Source organism: Protopterus annectens, chromosome 14.part0 (assembly GCF_019279795.1).
Source record: "Protopterus annectens isolate FY-2018-M chromosome 14.part0, PAN1.0, whole genome shotgun sequence".
Lineage (NCBI taxonomy): Eukaryota > Metazoa > Chordata > Ceratodontiformes > Protopteridae > Protopterus > Protopterus annectens.
The window spans coordinates 776,975,545-776,994,040 of NC_056748.1; the positions used below are offsets into that span (position 1 = coordinate 776,975,545).

Genomic DNA, 18,496 nt, shown 5'->3' on the forward strand with positions numbered 1-18,496 from the left:
ACTTCCAGTATGGTGGCATAGAAATAATTAGCAGCTTATAGAGCTCTGGGCTGTGAGATCAATAAAATCAGTTTATGGAAAGGAGAATAAGTAAATGTACTGGGTTTCACCTGCAAGCAATAAAAATCAAAAGCCATGCATAGGATAAATGTTCCAAAATCACAAGTAATAAAAAAAGCAAGATCTGCTCTTATAAAATTGAAGACATACATATTAAAAGAAGAAATCCTCAAGATTCTGGAAAAAAATGAACCATTCTTAAAATTAATGCGGCAAAGATCTGTGTGGATAATGATTTTTTTTCTGGCCAGACAAATGCAAAGAGGAATGCCATTTTTCCCTCCTAGAAAGAAATGCAATTAAGTGATACTCTGATAAAGATCCCTATTTTTGGTTTTCTTCAGAGTATTCTGATCCCGGGGGAGTTAAAACTTATGCACCGACAAGCTTAAGAAGATGTAAGAAAAAGAACTGAAGAAGTAGAAGGGTAATGCTACCAGTTAAATCCTGCAGTCACGAAAATGGCAAACAAAAGGGCAGTCTACAAATATTGGCAGACAGATTCCCAACAAAACCATTTCTGGCTCTCCAAAGGAAACATTAGGAGAAATCAAGAGACATCTAAGAGAAATCTGTAAGAATAAGAGTTATGGCTAAATTGAGCAGCTTTGACATCCTGAACGAAGACATAGAGCAATTATAAGAAACTGGAGTAACAACTATTAACACTAATGATTATTCAAACTTTAAATAAATGTAAGTAAAAGTAAAGTGTAAGTGATACATGAAGAGCTTAATTAGATTTCTTGATTCTTAAAATACAAGAGGTGGATTACTGTAAGAGATAGGGGAAGCCATGTTTAGTGTTGCATGCCATAAATATGGTATGTAGCTCTGAAATGCACGTGAACAGTACAGTTTGAATAACATTCCTTGTTTGCTTGTTTTTTACAAAAGCTATAGGATGATAGGAAGTTACTAGGCTATTAGCCCTGAGGCCCTTACAAGCCTAGCCAAGAATTTAGCCCATGTTCCAACAAGTCAGCACCCTAAGCCCCGGCCAGCAGGGACACAGGTGGAATCCCAGGGGTGAATTTTCGGTTCCTCATCCAGTTATCCAGGTTGCACTTAAAAAGGGTTAATGAAGTACTCTGACGTGGAGAAGGGAGTCTATTCCACAAAAGGGGGAGTCTGTGGGACACATCTGTCCTACCAACAAGTCCTATTGATGTCACAGACCAGGTTGAGGTCGCATGTGGGGGTTACTCAAGTGGAGCTTGATTTGCAGATATGCAGCAGTTCCATCAAGGTGGGGTCTGAGATTGCTCTGTATGCCAGGCAGAGGTCACCTCTGAGCAGTCTCTATGAGAGTGAGAAGAGGGACAGGGCCTTTAGCCCATCTGTGTAGGGTAGATGTTTGAGGCCCTGGATTCTCCTGGTAAGGAACCTCTGTGGTCTCTCCAGCTGCTGCATGTGCTTTGTGAGGTACAAGCCAAAAGGGGCATTGTACTCAATAATGGGTCTTATAAGGGAAGCATACATGGATGTTATGACCTCCTTGTCCCTGGATTAGATTCCCTTACTAATGAGGTGAGCCATGTTGAAAACTTCCGTACAATGGAGGCAGTGTGGTGGTCAAATGTCAGTTTGCTATCCACCTGGGTGCCCAAGTTCCTCACGTCTGATTGTATGCTTAGGATCTTGTTATTAATGTGATAATGTATGGGGACGTCACCCTTCCCAAAGGGGATAATAATGCATTTTTTGGTATTCTGTTTGAGGCCATGTTTCTGACACCAGTCATTTGTTTTGGTGAGTCCCTGTTGGGATGATTAAGTATCATATTTCTGCATTTTCCTGTTGCCTTTAGCTAATTTCACCTAAAACGCTGATTTTCTAGAGTTTCTGTGATTTAAAAAGCTTGTTTCAGCTACATATTGTACTTATTTTACTGCCTGCACTTTAACAAAGTAGTTTTTGTGTTTAAATTACCAGTTTAACTGTTGTAGGCTACACACACAAGTGTGATAGCCATTTCTGTGCATTTAAAATGTTTTTTTTGATTGTATCTGCTTTATTTTCTGAAAAAAAACAAACAAAAAAAAAAATACTTGTTTTCCCGCCTTTCTAAGCTAGTATAGTCCAGTTTTCAGGTTAGTGCTGAATTCAGGGCTGTATTACAAGTTTCTGTGTTTGCCCATACCTTACTTAGATAGAAGGAAGTTTCTCTGTTCACTGTGAGAGAGGGAGCTTTGAGCAGCCTATCTGTCCCTGGAGGAGTGATTTCAGCCCAGAAGTTAGTATTTATTGGCCATTTTGGGTTAATTTCTATCTCTTTCATTTCCCTGCTATAAAACCCGCATTTGTGCTAGTATACAGCTCAGCAAGCTCCTGCCTGGTGCCCTGCAGAGTTCTACAGCAGTAGAGAGATGAAAGAGAGACTTTGGAGTGATTAAGTATAATTTTTTTGCATTTTCTTGCTGCCTTTAGCTAATTCCGCCTAAAACACAGATTTTCTAGGGTTTCTGTGATTTAAAAAGCTTGTTTCAGCTACATATTGTACTTATTTCACTGCCTGCACTTTAACAAAGTCATTTTTGTGTTTAAATTACCTGTTTAACTGTTGTAGGCAAAACACTCAAGTGTGATAGCCATTTCTGTGCATTTAAAGTATTTGTTTGATTGTAACTGTTTTATTTTCTGAAAAAAACAAAAACATACTGGTTTTCCTGCCTTTCTAAGCTAGTATAGTCCAGTTTTCAGGTTAGTGCTGAATTCAGGGCTGTTACAAGTTTCTGTGTGTGCCCATACCTTACTTGGATAGAAGGAAGTTTCTCTGTTCACTGTGAGAGCGGGAGCTTTGAGCAGCCTATCTGTCCCTGGAGGAGTGGTTTCAGCTCAGAAATTAGTAGTTTATTGGTCATTTTGGGCTAATTTCTATCTCTTTCATTTCCCTGCTGTTAAACCCGCATTTGCACGGTTTTGCGAGCCGGGCAGCGCCGGTTAGCTAGGGTATAACTATTCCCGCCTCTACAAAGTCTACTCTTCAATTTTTCCCTTGGAACTAGACAAACTTTCAACTTAAGCACTCACACCATTCACTTCTCATCCCGGCACTTGCTCAAAACTCATAGCAAGCACTAATAAACCTTAGCACTAGACCCCCCCCCTATACTGTAGAGAAGGACAAGGCTCTCTATTCGACCTTACCAGCCAATCAGTAAAACTGTTCACTGTACCTATCCAGGCATGTCCAAAGGGCAGTTTCAGGTGTACTCTCCGGTCCAACTGGTGAATCTGGGCATTTTGAGGCAATGTTACAATTGCCTCATGTACACAGACAACCCTCTCCTCCTTCCACCAAACACTAATACATGCGAGAGATGCAATTATACAGCCAAACTGGAGGCTAAGCTCTCTCAACCCAAGACTGGACCCAGGCAGTCAAAAGGAGAAGGGAATTACTTGCATCACACCACCAGTCTCACATAGACCTATGAAACCAGCATCGGCAAAAAAACACACATAAATACATGAAAACATACTCAGAGGCTCTAAATAAAAATCTGCAAAAGGAACAGAGACCTCCAAAGCAGACATCCAAGCAACCTCCACCCACCAACACAAACCATGAAACACATACTTCACAAAACCAGTGTGCCAACGCAATCACAGCCCTTAAGGCAAAATAACATACCTAACACACTAGTAATAGGTGACTCTATAGTCAGGCACACTGACATCCCACTCACTAGGCTGAACAAAGAGAAGGTTACTGTTAGCTGCCTGTCGGGTGCCAGGATCCACCACATAACACAAGCATGCAGGTCACTCCAGAACAAGTACAAATATGACTCTGTCATTGTCCATTTTGGTGTGAATGACCTGAGCTGTACCTCCCTGGACTACATGAAAAGAGACATGGAGGAGCTCTCTGATCATGTAGCCCAGGCCGGTATGACCCTGACCCTGAGTAGCATCCTGCCCTCACCAAGAATTATACCACGGTATAGAGAAAAATGTATCAATTTCAACAATTGGCTAAGCTTCTGGTGTCATTCAAAGGGGATCCAGTGTTTGTCAGCCTGGGATGACATGCTCGACAAGCCATGCTGCTTTGCTAGAGATGGCTTCCACCTGTCACCCTTAGGCTTTCGAATACTGACCAAGGCTCTTGCCACCCCCATAGTGCCTTTTTAGGCAAGGCTCAAAAGACAAACCCACCGCCGTAAATAGCACAAGTAACAAAAGACCGAGGGTGATGCTACTCCGTGCCAGAAGTCTAAACCTCAAAATGCACGCATCAGTATGGAGAAAATCGATATATGTGCAGTAACAGAAACCTGTTTTAAGGCTCCAGAGAGCACCTCAGCACTACCAGGCTACAACTCATACCATACATTTCGACCACAAAACCCGGACCGAAATACAAAAGGCGGGGGAGTATCCATATTCATCAAGGATACCCAACCTCAAGGTTAGTGGCACAGCACGATGCTTCAGAGATCATTCACGTGCAACTAACAATGGGCAAAACTGTTATTCAAATTATAGCTTGCTACAGATCACCCATGTCCCAGGGCCCCCACTCCGCATTCCTGGAAACACTGGGAAATATAAAGGTCCTACCAAACACCCTGATATTGGGTGATTTCAGTTACCCAAATATTAACTGGGAGAAATACTCAAGTACAAACTCCCTTGCCCAACATTTCCTAGAATTTATAAACTCAAACACCCTGGATCAGCTGGTCAACACCCCCACCAGAGGTGACAACATATTGGACCTGGTCATCACCAACATGGGTGATCGGTGTTCCACACTGGAGGTCAACCCCTCGCTGGTTAGATCTGACCATAAACTAATCACTCTGGATATCCACATTCCACCACCACCCCTGGTCAAAGAAACCACTGTGAAAAACTTTTCAAAAAGCAAACTTCACGTTACTTAAGACCGAGGTGGGAAGTATCATAGCCCCATTGCTAAAGGATAACGCTGTCCAAGCTGCAAAATCCTTTACTAATGCACTCTATGGGACCTACAAGAATGCATGGATCGTGCTATCCCAAACAAAACCAAGACTCACACCTCCAAGAAAAGGAAACCAATCTGGTGGACCCCTGCCATAAACAAGCTATACAATAGAAGGAGGAAATTAGTACAGAAAAGAGTAAAATCCCAAGAAGGGAAGACATCGCTGATCAGTATAATCAAGAAACTACGTTCCTTCATAAAATCATCCAAGGCTAGCTTTGAAAGAAAAATTGCCATGGACTCCAAAGATAACCACAAGGCATTCTTTAGCTATGTCAAAAATCTAAGTGGCAATTCTCAGATCTGCTCGGAGTTAGTTCAGAATGGCACAAAATACACTGAACCGACCGATATAGCCAACATCCTGGCAGACAGGTTTAGATAGGAGGAGTGGGCATCCTGAGTCAAAGTTGGGAGCCTGTAGCTAGCTATGATTTGAATAGGGGTCTTGTCACTGGTTAACTGAACCTGGAGTCTCTCCTGTGCATCATAATGTTTGACCAGCCTGGAGGTGTGTATGTCTTTTATATATATTGCAACTCCACCTCCTTTTGCTTTGCTGCCCATGGTTTGGGGTCTGAAAGTATGATAGGATGAGTAACCTGGTATGGCTTGGGTGCTCTCCGCAGCTGTGAAACCAGGTTTCTGTGACTGCACAAATGTCAGCATCTTCCAGGGTTAAGAATGCTTGCAATGAGTGCAGTTTCATGTTTAGACTCCTAGCGTTTAGCAGCATGACCTTTAATTTGTGTTTTGATGAAATTTTCATGTTGGTAGTTTTGACCTCATGGCATTGCCTAAAAAAGGCACTGTGGGGGAGGCAAGAGCCTTTGCCAGAAGCCTGAAGCCCAAGGGAGACAAATGCAGGCCATCTCTGGTAAAGCATCGTGGTTGGTCAATCATGTCTTCCCAGGCTGTGAGGTGCTGGACACTAGAAACTAAGCCAATTGTTAAAGTTAATCATTTTCTGTTTGTACTGAGGCATCATTCTGGGTAATGGTAGAATGCTGCTTAAGGCTAGGAACATACCTGCCCTGGGACACATATTCAGCGAGCTCAATCATGCCTCTCTACATATAGTCCAGGAAGGTATGTCTCAAGTTATTCATGCCAACATGGACTATGACAAAGTCATAATAGTACCTGTAGTTTAGAGACTTGAGTACATGGGTGATATGGTGGATTCTGGCACCTGAAAAACAATTATGCTTGTTAGAAGCAAGATTATAATAGGAAAAAGTACTAAAAATAAGTTGGAAGCCTCAAGATGTAACATGCGGTTATAAAGTAGTTTGAACTTTGGAGATAACTAAGGGAGGAGTTTTGAAACTAGGGGAGTATCTTGAGGATAAATGCTTCTGATTGGTCAAATAGGATGTTTGAGCTATGTTAGCTGTAAGTGACAGAAATGGAAGAAAAAGTAATAGAGGTCTAGATAGTTAACAAGATTGATCTTTACCAAGAATTGGGTAATAAGCGAATTCTTTGAAGTGCTTAAAGGGAAACTGCAAAGAACCTTATTGATCTCCAACAGAGGAGATTGAACAACAATTAGAGGGAGAGAGGAAATTAGTTTATTTGGGATAATAAAAGGTAAGAGAGTGCATTAGGATAAGTTAATACTGGCAATAGAGCAAAGATGGCAGTTACTGGCTAATATGCAGGACTATTTCAGGGCTCCTCAGCTATGCTTAATATGTTTAGTCCAGATTCAGACTAATTTACCCAGATGGAAAACAGTGTTATTTGAGTGCCAGAGAACAAATAAAGTTTTGGAAAATAATAAAGAAAATGTAGCAAATTATAAACAAAAATGCATTTGTCACTTTACAAAGCAAATATTAAACCACAAAACATCTAGGTAATGGAAATGTATAACAATGTCAATAGGGTTGTCTCTAGCTAAGAATTGAAGGGAAACAGAAAAAAATGCAGTAACAAGCTGGAAGAAGATGAATTAAACCCAAGATTTTGGGAGGAAATTATTACATGGGATAGAATAATGGAGTGTGACGAGGCTAAGTATGGTTGATATACAAGAAAGGGATTCTTAGGCAGGTGTGGAATTAACCATAGAAGTAAAGGAGAGTATAAAAAGACAGAAATGCAGGCAAGATTAACCAGCCATAATAATGTACTTAAACATGGAACTGAGTGGGTAGTAAGGAAAAAACTTAATTAGTAGAGCGTACAAGGCATTAATAGAACTAAATGAGCAAGGAACTAAGGTTAAGTTGGACTGAAGTAAGAGATTACAGAAAACATTTAGCAGATGGTTAAAAGGGTTGGGAGGGTGGCCTAATGGTTAAGGCGTTTGCCTTACAAACACAAGGTTCAGGGTTTGAGTCTCACAAGGGATAATTGGCTAGGCTTAAAATGGCTCGCAAGGGCAGTTAGCTTAGTACTAACCTATTAACCTATTAAGATGTTTAATCTTGTCATATGCTGCTAAGTCTAGAAAATTCAAGATGTTTGCCTAGAAATGTTGTCACAGGTATTTTTACAATCCTGTTAGGATTTAAATTATGATCTCACCAGCTGATGGACAACATTAGAGATGTAACAACAAAAGGAAATGGGCCGTCCAACCAACACACACACTTTATTTGAACTGACTTAAATAATAAAATTAATTAAAAGCACAGTGACTTGACTGAGAGCTGTCATCTTATAACAAAGTTGAAAAGACTTCATCAGAGATTGTAGACCACCAGGAACAGGTGCATTTAAATCCAATAATAATAAAGTTCTTAATAAACCAGGTATGATTTAAAGGTACACGCTTCACTGAGTCATAGTTGGAAGAACATATGTTAGATGTAGAGTGTAATGCTTACAGAATATGCAGAAGCAAATCTTGTAGCCCTGCACTCCAGTATAGTTTAATAGTCATTAAAGGTCTTGGGAAGCCAACAGTTTAAAAAAATGTAACATAGGCAGAGTGCTGTTAGACAGATGTTATGTTATGCTGTGCGTAACAGATGTGGGGGTGATTTCAGTGGTTGGTATTTGATATAATCCTTTATACCAGAGTGCATGTTGCAAATTTTATAAAGGCTTTTATTTTATCTCTTTATTAGCTTCATTTTTGTTAAAAAAAAAAAAAAAAAATAATAATAAAATAACAGTACAAAATAGTGCAACTGAGAAATAGATAGGGATCCAACAGTTGTGCTGTTATGCAAAAAGGGGTTTTGATGTTATTGTGCTGTCTGAAATAGTACACAAGACCTCTTAATCAGGAAATTGCTCATTTACATTTTTTTAATGACCGTTGCTTCAAAAGGAGGCTTTAAGATTTGTAAAACAGCTCTGTTCTGTACAACAAAGATGTGTCTGCTTCATAGAGTTATACAGTATTACTAGTGTATTGACCTAAGTGGGTCATTTGTAGCCTATTCATTTTGATACCCCCTAATTGTTGTGAGTTTCCATAAGGATTGGGGGAGGGCGGATTCTTTGGTGTACTTGTGATTTCCCACCCATTCATCCGGCGGTTGTTTAAAGAGGATTAGGGAGTTGCTTTGTTTAATATGAAGCCAAAGCCTGTTCCAGAGGAGGGTAATTCTTTGGAAGTGAACTCTCATATTCTTGCGGGCTTTGTTTATGCTGTGATGGAAGTTTAGGTCTTTGGTATGGGCATCTGTAGTGTAACATGTTTTGTTAATATGTGGAAGGATATAGAGGACAGGGTCAGTTGAGACCTTGTAAGCTAGACAAAGTTCACCCTATATGAGACTGAGAGTAAGGATATAACTTTAAGGCATTTTACATAGCACACATAGCCCATTAACTTTCTTGGTGAGGAAGAACTCTGGTCTTTCAGGCTAGGTCATTTGTTTTGTTTGGCTGGGTACATGCAGCAGGGGGAATTATATTCAATTAGCATGGCATCTAAGTTCCAGAGTTCATTTATTTCTATGGCATTATGGAGGGTAATAATGCTCAGTCTGTATAAATGAAACTCTCTGCATCTTTAGAGACTTTCAAGAAGTCTGTACCCAATTAGTAGTGCTGTCCTTTGGATGAGATGTTAAACTAAGGTCTCATCTGCTTGAGTTGGTAGTTCAGGTGGATGCAAAGGATCCCATGACATCTGTTGAAAAACATAGGTACTATTTATAAATGTACATATTTACAGTTTAAACAGTGTCAAATATCTTACTTTTCATTATTGTGTTAAACTTATATCTATCTTATTCTATGAATAAGGGTGATGTGCAGATCTGTAGTAACTACAGAGGGCTAAATTTGATTAGATACAGCATGAAGTTATGGGAAAGAGTAGTGGAAGCTAGATTAGGAAGAGAAGTGATGATTAGTGAGCAGCAGTATGGTTTCATGCCAGAAAGAGCACTACAGATGCAATGTTTGCTTTGAGGGAGTTGATGGAGAAGTATAGAGAAGGTCAGAAGAAGTTCCAATGTGTCTTTGTGGACTTGGAGAAAGCATATGATAGGGTGCCTAGAGAGGAGCTTTGGTATTTTATGAGGAAGCTAGGAGTGGTGGTGAAGTATGTAAGAGTGGTACAGGATATGTACGAGGGTAGTGTGACATTAGTGAGGTCTGCAGTAGGAGTGACAGATGCATTCAAGGTAGAGGTGGGATTACATCAAGGATCAGCTGTGAGCCCTTTCTTATTTGCAGTGGTGATGGACAGGTTGATAGATGAGATCAGACAGGAGTCCCAGTGGACTATGATGTTTGCGGATGACATTGTGATCTGTAGTGAGAGTAGGGGACAGGTTGAGGGGACCCTTGAGAGGTAGAGATAGGGTCTAGAGAGGAGAGGAATGGAGGTCAGCAGGACTAAGACAGAATATATGTGTGTGAATGAGAGGGAATATAGAGGAATGGTAAGGATGCAGGGAGTAGAGTTGGCAAAGGTCATTGAGTTTAAATACTTGCGATCAAGACTTTAGAGCAATGGTGAGTGTGGAAGACAGGTGAAAAAGAGAGGTGCAGGCAAGGTGGAGTGGGTAGAGAAGAGTGGAGTGATTTGTGACAGACTGGTACCAGTAAGAATGACAAGGAAGGTCGACAAGAGGGTAGTGAGAGCAGCTATGTTATATTGGTTGGAGATGGTGGCATTAAAAAAAACAGGAGTCAGAGCTGGAGGCAGCAGAGTTAAAGATGTTAAGATTTGCACTGGGTGTGACAAGGATGGACAGGATTAGGAATCAACTTTCTTTTCATTTTCAGTTTCATCAATGTTTATTTTCCATAAAACATTTTTTTCTTGATAACATCTAATTTCTTCATTTAGACATTTTTCTTCTTTTGAATTTCTTTAGTATATCCCAGTGCCTCTCATATTTGTACTTTAGTAAATTTACTACTAACTTCTTGTTTTTATCATTTATCCAAAACAAAACTTTTGCAAATTCAAAAGAAGAAGCATAAACAATTGGGTTTATTAATCCTAAACCTCAATCTCCTTACCCATATATAAATCTGCTGTCTTCACAGAATTCAATCTCAAAATCACACAGAAGAAAAAATTACTTGTATTGGTTCTTTTTCATAGATTATTGGCAACATATAAACATAGTCAGGAGTGTCAGAGAAGTATGTAAGAGTGGTACAGGATATGTATGAGGGTATTGTGACAGCGGTGAGGTCTGCTGTGGGAGTGACGGATGCATTTAAGGTGGAGGTGGGGTTACATCAAGGATCAGCTCTGAGCCCTTTCTTATTTGCAGTGGTGATGGACAGGTTGACAGACGAGATCAGACAGGAGTCCCCGTGGAGTATGATGTTTGCAGATGACATTGTGATCTGTAGTGAGAGTAGGGAACAGGTGGAGGAGACCCTGGAGAGATGGTCTAGAGAGAAGAGGAATGAAGATCAGCAGGACTAAGACAGAATATATGTGTATGAATGAGAGGGAGGATAGAGGAATGGTGAGGATGCAAGGAGTAGAGATGGCGAAGGTGGATGAGTTTAAATACTTGGGGTCAATAGTTCAGAGTAACGGTGAGTGTGGAAGAGAGATGAAAAGAGTACAGGCAGGATGGAGTGGGTGGAGAAGAGTTTCAGGAGTGATTTGTGACAGATGAGTACCTGTAAGAGTGAAAGGGAAGGTCTACAAGAGGGTAGTGAGACCAGCTATGTTATATGGGTTGGAGACGGTGGCATTGACAAAAAGGCAGGAGTTTGAGGTGGATGTGGCAGAGTTAAAGATGTTAAGATTTGCACTGGGTGTGACGAGGGTGGACAGGATTAGGAAGAAGTATATTAGAGGGTCAGCTCAAGTTGGAAGGTTTGTAGACAAAGCCAGAGAGGCAAGATTACGTTGGTTTGGACATGTGCTGAGGAGAGATGCTGAGTATATTGGGAAAAAGATGCTAAGGATAAAGCTACCAGGTAACAGGAAAAGAGGAAGGCCTAAGATAAGGTTTATGTATGTGGGGAGAGAGGACATGAAGGTGGTTGGTGTGACAGAGCAAGATGCAGAGGACAGGAAGAAATGGAAACAGGTGATCCGCTGTGGCGACTCCTAACGGGAACAGCCGAAAGAAGATGATGATTGGCAACATATAAACACTTGCTAAATAGGCAGTCTTTACCAGTATAACTGAAAAAAAACAAATGAACCTTTTTATTAAACAATAGCTTGTATGTTTTCCAAAAGCAAGAATCCTGTTTTTCCATCAATTATCCTATTCCACTAGTCATCACTTACATTTTTACCCCCAAACCTTATTCCTAACACAGAGATCAAAAAGGATACTTGTCCTATCTTTATCTCCTAATCCTTTGCTTTTTTTCTTTAAAGTCATGCCTATTATATTTAAACATGGATGTAAATAACATATAACTTATTTCATCCAGACTTTTTCTCGTAATCAGTATAGTATCATCTACATAAGTAAACATAACTGGAATTTGTATTTCTACTTTAATAATATAATTGACACCTTTCGTATGCAAATTTATAATCTGATGTTTATCTTAGTTCATTCCTTACTGATGGGTTATTGGTTCCGTCCTCGGAACCGAGCCGGCCAAATATCAAGCTTGCGTCAGCCAAAACCTCTCAAGCCAAGGTCCTACCCAGAATGCTGTGCTCCCTGTTACCTCAGATCTTGTTTGCCATATTGCTGTACAGCTGTCAAGCCACTCTTTTCAGCTGTCTAATTTTTTGAAAGTTTTATACATCTTTTCTACTTAAAATTTTTTTCAAACAGTTTCTGCTAATATTTTCCTACCCTATCGTACTCCCTTTAGTCTATTTCCCTTTATTACCCTTCTCTTACCTTTGAGGTAATTCTTCATTACCATCGTTGGTAATCCTTCCTTCTCTCTTCTTTTTGGGTATCCTTTCCTCTTGTTTTTGGTACTGTTCTTCTCCACATCAGTATGTCAGATAAGAAAAGTAGCATTGGTTTTAAGCAGTGTAAGGATTGCGGCTGTAAGTTACTGCTTACCAATGGCCATGACTTGTGTGTCTACTGTCTGAATGTCTCCCACCTTACTGTGGATCCCCTGTGTGGGATTTGTAGAAACTTTTTGACCAGGACTCTTAACAAGAGAAAGAATAAATTAATATTGAAAGGTCTTCTCAAATCACCTTTCTGTGAAGCTATTTCTGGGTCAGAGGGCTTACCCCCTCCTGCGAAACCCCGTAAGAGGAGTTCTTCCTCTTTCTCATAGAGGTCGCTCCCTTCTTCTCCCTCTGGAGATCGTAGGGAGTTGACTCATAAGAAGGTGAAATTGATTACTACTTCGGCGCTGCCACCTGTGACCCTGTTGGCTCCAGGCTCGGCTCCACCCCAACTGATTCTGGCTCCAGCCATGTCTTCCTTATCGACACCGGCGTTCCTGGTGGAGATAACTATGGCTCCGATAGTTCCTTTGCAGCCCTTACCAGCACTGACCATGCAGGTACAGTCCCCTTCGGCACTGTTCGTACAATCCCCTTCAGCTCTGAGTATGATGTTACTGTCCTGCATGGTGAAGACACTTTCGGCACCAACATGATGTTCATCGTGTTACCCTGCTGCAGTCATCACACTTGGGTTATCCTGCCTTCAGGCAGTCCCGCAGTCGGCCTGAGTTCCAAAGTCTTGGTCCGGCGTCGGTTGTTGTCGCTTCTTACCTGACATCAGAGCGCCATGGGTATATAAGAGGCATCCAACACCATTTTCTTCAGTCTTTCTTGCCACGTGGTGCCCGAAGCAGAAGCAGTTTGCAAGTGCCGGTCGGCCAACACCTGAGATTTTCGATTCGAATTTCAGTCCGAAGTCTTCAATAAAGCTAAGTACCCCATTGGGGAACCTTTTCTTGCCTCAGTCCGATGTCAGAAAAAGTTAACAATTGCATTTCTTTTGGGAAGCAAATACCTCATAAGAACTTCCATTCCTATTGTATTCCTTGCCTAGGCCCAGACCACGACGTCACAGGTTGTCGGTTTTGTGCTAGGTTTAATAAATGAACTATCAAATGCCGTTTTGACTTCGCACGCCATTACTTTGGTAGGAAATTTAATTATATCATGCCATCGGAGCAGCCGATGACCGGCATGCATAAAAAATGCAAGGATAAGGACAGGCAGCCTAGAAACAAGCCAGATTCCGAGGCCTCTGCTGGGCCTGTCACCGGTTCTCCGGTTTTCAGTGAGGTGCCTACGCAGCCCCTGACGACCGCAGAACTGGAACCCCAGACAGCTGCGGATTCTCAAGCGGAGTCTACTAGGCTGATGCAGCCATCTTCATTAGGCCCTTCTGACACTGGAGCAGAAGTAGACCCCGGTGCAGTGGAAACACCTTAGGTTGCAGAAGGTGTCTTCAGACCGACTACACTCACCATTAAATCTTATGCTAAGCTTAAAACTCCTTTAAAACCAAAGAAGACTACATCAGTCTACAGTTCAAGGCCCCATGCCTAAGAAGATTCTTCTGAGGAACAGGATTACACTTTTCCACCTTATGAAGACTCTGATGCTGAAGACTATATTCCCTCAGCATCTCCCCCTGAAGACTACTCCTTTGGGGAAACTTTACATACCATGAGGGAACATTTCCACTGGGAAGGCCAGGACTACTCTGATTCTAAGAAAAGGCTCCAAGAGTTCCTTTTACTACTCCAGCACAGACCTCTTGCTATCCCTCCAGTTTTGGATATTGTGGATGATGTTTACTTGGAGTCTAGTCTAAATCCAGACTCTCTCTACCTCCTGCTCCAGCCAAACCAGACAGATACTACAGAGTACCTGACTCACACAGATTCCTTTATAAAAGCCCTGTGGCTGACCCAGAAACAATTTCCCAGGGTCCTAAGGGAGCTAAAGCTTCTATGGCTAAAAATCCTGTGCCCTCTGAAAGGGATTCCAGAGCCCTAGATAGATGGGGAAAGAAAATATACACCTCAGCAACTCTGGCTATGAGAGCATTAAATTGTCAGTTCCACATGCTGAAATATCAGCAATTCCTAATGTCTCAATTAAAACAAAAAATGAGCACACATACTGAACAGTCTGAATTCAAGGAAATGCAGGATCTGTTGCATGCAGCTGAACAGGTGGGCAAACATACTTTACAATGTGGATTTGATTCATTGGAAGCTTCCTGTAGAGCAGCTGTTACTGGTTCTGTCATACGTAGACATGCTTGGTTAAAAGAACAAACCCTTCCTGATCATGTTAAAGCAAAATTATTGGATGCACTTTTACAGCAGGATGTATTATTTGTTGTCAAAGCAGAAGAGGTTTTAAAGAAAATGGAGGATAAGGCAAAGTCTATGCAGACGGTCAAGGACTTTTTGCAGGTACAACCCCCTCATTTCAGCAGAAGTTGGCCAACAAAAAACTGGTCCTTTCCAGCTTCACACAGATCACAGAGAGGCAAATACAGATGCCCAAGGGGCAGAGGTCAGTCACAAGGCCCTTACAAACCTCGCCAATGGGGTACTGCTACCCAGAAAGGAGGAGAAGACAGGCCCCAGGCTAGCAGAAGACAAACACAATGACTCAATCCTCAAACTACCAAGCAAATCTCTCCTGACAGCTCCCTTGGGAGGAAAATTAGCATTTTTTGCAGACAACTGGCACATCATCACAAAAGACAAATGGTTTCTAGACATTCTCTCTCAAGGATACAGATTCCACTTTCATACCTTGCCAAGGATAAAAGGAATGCCAAACCTGCCACCAAATCAATGGGCAGAGGCACAAAAACAAATTACAGCTCTCATGGACATGAGAGCCATTCAGCAGGTACCTACACAGGCGCAAGGACAAGGATTTTACTCAAGACTCTTTCTAGTCCCACGAAAGGACAAAGCATGGAGACCCATTCTGGATCTTTCAATTCTGAACACCTATCTGCAAGTACCAAAATTCAAGATGCTAACACTACAGCAGCTTCTTCCCATGCTGGGCAAGAATGCTTGGCTAGTAACGTTGGACCTCAAGTAGGCATACCTGCATGTCCCTATCAGACAAAATTGCAGAAGACACCTCCGCTTCATTGCAGGTTCAAGGCATTATCAATTCTCTGCACTGCCCTTTGGCTTATCTACTGTGCCCAGGGTCTTCACAAAATGCCTGGCACCAGTAATTGCATACTGCAGACAAAGAGGAATTCAAATATACCCATACCTGGACGACTGCCTTATTCAAGCAGAAAGCAAGGACATTCTTTTAAAGCATCTGGCATTTGTCAAACACCTTCTAAGTTGCCTAGGGTACACAGTAAACGAAAATAAATCAAAACTAGTGCCCTCACAAAACATAATATTCCTGGGTGCCAGCTTAAATACAACGGCTCAGATGGCTTATCTCACGCCAGACAAGAAACAACAGCTGACTCAATATTTCAAAATAATGGCAACAAAGACCCAACTCCCTGCAAGAAAAATTCTGCAGGCTTTGGGATTCATGGCATCTTGCATACTACTAATACCATTTGCAAAACTGCATATGAGGAAATTACAATGGTACCTGAAAAGCGTATGGACTCAGCACAGCCACAGCTTGGAAACAATGATACCACTCATTCCCGGCCTTCAACAGGAGTTTCTATGGTGGGCACAGGCATGTCACCTCAACAAGGGTCAGCCTTTCACCTTACCCACAGCCAGGCAAACTATGACAACAGATGCATCGGACTATGCCTGGGGAGCACACATGGCAGGACAGTGCATTCAGGGCAAATGGACTACAGATCAGAGGCATCTGCATATCAATCAAAAAGAAATGCTAGCAGTACAGAATGCCCTAACAGCTTTCAAGAACCTCTTACACCCAGGACAACTAATAATAAAGACGGACAATACCACAGTAATGTGGTACATAAACAAACAAGGGGGTACACATTCCTACCCTCTATGCAGGCAAGCAATGACCTTGTGGAACACTTCACTGTCTTACCAGGTTCAATTACAAGCACAATTCCTGCCAGGAAAGCAAAACACATTGGCAGATGACCTAAGCAGAAACATCATGGATCCACATGAGTGGAAACTAGATTCACAAGTATTTGCAATGATAGCACAAAAATGGGGACGCCCAGACATAGATCTGTTTGCAAGCCCCCAAAACTACCAACTTCAAAAATTTTGCACAAGGACATTCCATCCACAAGCTTGGAAAGTGGACGCCCTCTCATTCAGTTGGAAAACATTAACAGTGTATGCCTTTCCTCCACTGCCTCTTCTAGCAAAGGTACTGCTGAAAGTCAGATTAGAGAGGCCACAAATGATACTCATTGCACCAGACTGGCCACGCCAGCATTGGTATCTAATTTTAAGGAACATGGCCCATGGCCCACCATGGATTTTACCACAAATTCCTCACCTGCTCACCCAGCGAGACAATCAGATTCTACACAGCCAGCTTAAGACTTTAAACCTGGCTGCAAATTACCTAAACAACCAGCCAACACCTCTATCCAAAGCAGTTCTGGATGTCATTCTGGAGGCCAGGAGGCCCAGCACCAGGAAAACTTATTCAGACAAATGGAGAAGATTTTGCACCTGGAACCAGGCTAAAGGCCAAAATTCCCTTGAACCAAACATTCCTCAGATTCTACAATATTTAACTGAGATGTTGCACCAAGGCCTTTCCTTTTCATCGATTAAGATCCACGCCTCAGCAATTTCAGCTCCTTACAACATGGATCCTCCTTTATTCTCACATCCACTCCTAAGACAGTACCTCAGAGGGGCTAAGAACATAAGACCACCAAGGAGAGCACCAACACCTACTTGGGATCTCAATTTTGTTCTGGAAAAGCTTACACTGCCGCCCTTTGAACCAGCTTTTTCAGCTGATTTAAAATTTCTTTCATGGAAAACTGCCTGCTACTTGCAATAACCTCAGCTAGAAGAGTCTCAGAGCTACAGGCACTAATGGCAGTGGAGCCTTTCCTCATTTTTCAACAAGACAGAGTCTCTCTATGAACTAACCCTTCCTTTATGCTGAAGGTGGTATCCAGTGTGGCCCTAAACCAAACCATTCATTTGCCCACCTTTTTCCCAAATCCCCAGAACAAAGGAGAAAGACTCCTGCACTCTTTGGACATTCACAGGCAATTACGTTACTACTTGGATAAAACTAAGGCTTTCAGAAATTCTGACCAGCTCTTTGAAGCCTATGCTACAGGATCACAAGGAAAAGCTATCTCAAAACAGACCATTTCTAAATGGATAGGGCATTGCATATGTTTCTGCTACACACATCATGGGAAACCGGTACCTGCTAACATTAGGTCCCACTCCACCAGGGCTACAGCTACATCAGCAGCCATTTTCAGGGGAGTGCCAACCAAGGATATTCTGGAAGCTGCTACTTGGAGTTCAGTGCACACCTTCACCAAACGCTATCACTTACCTCTATATTCTAAGACTAGAGCTGGTTTTGCCACTGCAGTTTTGCAGGGCCTACTAGCTCCACCTCCCCTCCTTAGCTTTGGGATTCAACCCAAGTGTGATGACTGCAGCAGGATAACACGATGAACATAGTACAGTTTTGTACCTACCATAAATGTAGATGTTCGAGTGTTCACCCTGCTGCAGTCCAGGTTACCCTCCCTCCATCCCCTCTGAACTAGCTGAACTTATCTATACCACTCTATCCTATTCAACCTCTGTGGTGTATTTGCTTGTGCCTAAAGGTATTGTTTTATTTTTATCTAGCTATATATATATATTTTGCCTACCTATTGGGGGCACCTGACATCTGGGGCAAGAAAAACTGAAGAAAATGGTGTCGGATGCCTCTTATATACCCCTGGCACTCTGACGTCAGGGAAGAAGTGACAGCAACCGACGTCGGACCAAGACTTTGGAACTCAGGCCGACTGCGGGGAACCGCCTGACGGCAGGATAACCCAAGTGTGATGACTGCAGCAGGGTGAACACTCGAACATCTACATTTATGGTAGGTACAAAACTGTACTTTTTCAGTGCAGTCCTTTTCGGCAGCATCCTTGTTACCTGTGCAGACACTTTCCTCGA

At 42.0% G+C, this 18,496-nt stretch overlaps 1 protein-coding gene across 1 annotated transcript in view; it reads left to right on the plus strand.

Moving 5' to 3' along the window:
- Positions 1–18,496, plus strand: part of OGDHL (oxoglutarate dehydrogenase L) — a 2,090,792-nt gene that overhangs the window by 1,009,443 nt on the left and 1,062,853 nt on the right. The window lies entirely within an intron of this gene.